General features: G+C 32.0%; 1 pseudogene; it reads left to right on the top strand.

The window, feature by feature from the left end:
- Positions 1 to 966: 966 nt before the first annotated feature.
- Positions 967 to 1,083, top strand: LOC145296325 (5S ribosomal RNA; annotated as a pseudogene).
- Positions 1,084 to 3,802: the final 2,719 nt, after the last annotated feature.

The following is a 3,802-nucleotide window of genomic DNA, read 5'->3' as shown; positions in this document are numbered from 1 at the left end:
GCGTTTGGATTAAGACACAGATGAAGAGTGTGTGAAATAATATATAGTGGTTCTAATTAGTCGAGTATTGTTTTAAGTTTGGCAAGGGGGCACCATAGATTAGAGTTCCTAAAGCCTGACCTGAGATGAATGTCTTAAGCGACTTTAAAAAGACAAGGACGCGGAAGCAGCCAAATGGAATGCAGGGTCTTGAGACAAGAGACAAGAGGAAAGGATTAAAATACTGGGACGAGAAAAGTAAAAGTGCTTGCTAGACAGCCAGATGCTGACACCTAAGAAACAGTCGCTGACATTATCGAGCTACAATTAACACCGATTTCGCGGACAGTGATGGGAAAGTTTAATAGGTTTCTTCCAAAATAAGAGGGACATTTTTGAATGTTTCTCTACTTCTATGAAATTTGACTTTCTCAGTTCGTCTTTTGTCAATAAAATTTAAATGTAACATTCTCTCAGCGGTTTTCTCTTTTCTATTAATTTCTATGTCTATTCTATCCTCTTAAATAAATGCATAGATAAGTGAGTGGTTTTATTACCATATTAATGTCTTAATTTTTCCCATTATGTAATAATCAAACTGAAGGCATGAAATTACCCCATTTTCATATAGAGACAGCGATTTTTTTTAAAAATTCAACCTTTTTATTATTCTGTTTAGTTCTATTTGTTCATGAAGTGTGGTAATCATGTTATAGCAATATAAAGTGTCAAGGTAAGAATTCACTAAAGAAAAAAGAATCGCATAGCTTTGCCTACGACTACCTATATTTTAGTAGCGTTCTTTTGTAAAGAGAGACATTATTTTTGTTTTAGTGTCACACAAAAAATAGTTATTTTTTATGTTACTTCTACAATTAGAACTACATTTTTAATCATGTGTATAATTTTTCAAAAGTTTTTTTTTACTTGTGATAGAGTAAGTTTCATTTTATAGCTAATCTATCATGTATGTATGTATGTATGTATATATACGGCATAATCACGTTGACACACCGGTTCTCGTCAGATCACCGAAGTTAAGCAACGTTGAGCCTGGCTAATACCAGATGGGTGACCATTTGGGAATTCTAGGCGCTGTATGTGCTCTCCGCTTATCTCGGCATTGTTTCCAGTCGTCTTGTACCTCAACTTGCCACTGGTATGCAACAATGTTGACTCAGGAGAGGCGTGGTAAGAGGTTGCGCAAGTCTTGCCACACAAATTTCACGCGCAGGCACCCTTACAGTGGGTATCCATAGTCTGTCAAGACTGATGGACGCCTTCATATATATATATATATATATATATATATATATATATATATATATATATATATATATATATATTTACATTAATTTAAAAATATATATGGCGATTAAGCTACACTGAATATTCGGCGTTTCATCAACTCCCGGATTCGTCAGGCTTATGCGCCAATTCTGTGGTTGTTTATTATTTTTATATGGTCCTCTGCTGTTAAGGGTTTTAGTTAGCACAACAAGCTTTCTAGTATTCACCGCACCCCTTCTTATCAGCCAATGGGCATGCATTTTATCGAACAAAGGATCTGTTTTAAAACTAGTTTAGTTGTTTAAGGCGTACATTTCTTTTATATATATATATATATATATATGTACATACATATATGCACATATATATACATATATATACATACATATATGTGTGATCGTTTATGTATATTAATGCTTATTTAATTAATTTTTTTGTTTATTTTCTATTGTTTTTGTTAGTTTTAAAAATATTTTGTACTGCTATCCGAGCGTAAATTTTATTTTGTGAACACAGTTATTTGCTATTTCTCTTCGACATTTTAATAGATTTTGGGTTCTATAAAGTACAGGATAGCAATTTTTTAATGACGGCATAATTTACATGGGTCGTCTTAATGCCTACACGTGGTACCTTGTCTCATTATTTTCCATTCGACTACCGACGAATGTCCGCTTTCTTTGAGTTCTCAGTATTTATTCGCAAGTTGTGTTTTTATACGGTGTTTTTTATTGCTGAATGTACATTTGTGGTTGTAGTATTTGTTTTCGAAATCTAAGGAAGTCATGCCTACGTAATATTTCTTGTTATTCGTGTTTTCTTTCGCAAATATTGTTGCCTGGTGAACTACACTTTTTGTTAGACATTTATTTTGAACTGGGCAAAGCGTGCGGTGTCTACGGTTGCATTTATCTTGTTCGTTATTTGTATTTCTATTTATGGTGTGGTTGTTCTTGTCCGGTGTTGGTTTCTTCTTCTTCTTCTTCTTCTTCTTCTTCTTATTATTATTATTATTATTATTATTATTATTATTTCTGCTAGTGTTAGTTTTATTTTTATCATGGTGTTTACTTTTTTATTGTTTATTTTGTTGTTGTTTAGATTGTTTTTATTTAATATTTTGTTATTATGTGCTTTAATTATCATCTCTAAATTTTTGCAACAACTGTTAGATAACTTTAGGGTATTTTTATTGAAGATTTTATGTAAGGTGTTGGTTGCGGGAAAGTGTTTTTCAATAAGATCTAGAAATTTCTTGCCAAGTTTTGTTTTTAACATTTGATTGTATGGGGCCGTATACCAAATTATAGTTCTTTTTCTTCTATTTTAAATTTTATTATAGTTATTGGTGTTTTGTTGCTTATATTTGATAAAGGTATTTTTGTATCCACTAATTTTTAGGGCTGTTTCGTAGATATTGGCTGCCCTGTTAAATGCATTTCATCGCTTGTGTCATTACTGAGTCTACTTACGATCGAGTTAGGAATCTGTTGTATAATTGATAGTGGGTAATCGGACTTAGGGTTTACGTAAATTGGAGTAGCGTTATCTTTTAAGTATGGTTCATATGTGTGTTTATCTAAGTTTAACGTGACGTCCAGGAAGTTTGTTATTTTTATGTCAGCTGATACGTCTGCTTTTAGGCCTAATTTTTTCATATCCTTGTGTATGATTTTCTTAAAGTTTTCTCCCTTGACTTTGTTGGAGTTTTTTTTTTTTATTATAGCTAGTCCGCATCTCTATTTAGGCCGATATCCGTAGTATTGAATATTCTTGTGAGGGTATATAGAATGAATAATCCCACAAGATCTGATGCCTCTGCGGAGTCCTTGCCACCCATCGCCAAATCAAACGAATTTTTCATTTTAGTTTTTATCCATTGGTTATTTTTATTTATTAGAACTGATTTTCTACATTTTTTAATGATGTTGATTTCTTCCGAGGATATATCAGTGTAGGGCAATGTTAAAAAATTATTCGGATATCGAGGGATAAAAGTCTATGATGTCAAACTGTATAAACGTACATTTATCTTTGTTTTCTATATTTTTCAACCAGGTGATGGCTTCGGTTGTATTTGATCACTGGTTTAGTTCTAGGTCTTGTTTGATTTGTTTGTTTACTCTAGAAAGTATTGTTTTTCTAATTCTACCTATTTCTGGTTTAGTTGGGTTTATCAGGCGGGTGCTGGGATTATTATTAAAGTCCCATTAGTGGTCTTTAAGCAGAATGTATGCCTCCCTAGGTTTCAATTTGCCAACTTTATCGCTAATTTTTAGTTTATCGGTAATTTGTTTACTTTAAGTATTTATTATATCTATGTAGTCGCATTCGTTTGTGTCTAGTGTTTAGTAGTTTTTTGTAATGTTTTCTGTGATTAGTTTGTTATATTCTTGCTTATCTATTTTATAAAAGTTTCTGGTTTTATCTGCTTTTACAAAGATTTTATTAGAGGTATTTATGTTTCTAACGATTTTTTGTAGTTTCCGTTGGAAATTATTGGGTTGATTGTGGAATTCTAAGGTTTTAATTA

Source organism: Euprymna scolopes, chromosome 16, assembly GCF_053919585.1.
Source record: "Euprymna scolopes isolate OS-2025 chromosome 16, ASM5391958v1, whole genome shotgun sequence".
Taxonomy (NCBI): domain Eukaryota; kingdom Metazoa; phylum Mollusca; class Cephalopoda; order Sepiida; family Sepiolidae; genus Euprymna; species Euprymna scolopes.
The sequence above is the reverse complement of the archived record's forward strand: the minus strand, read 5'-3'. Positions and strand labels throughout refer to the sequence as shown.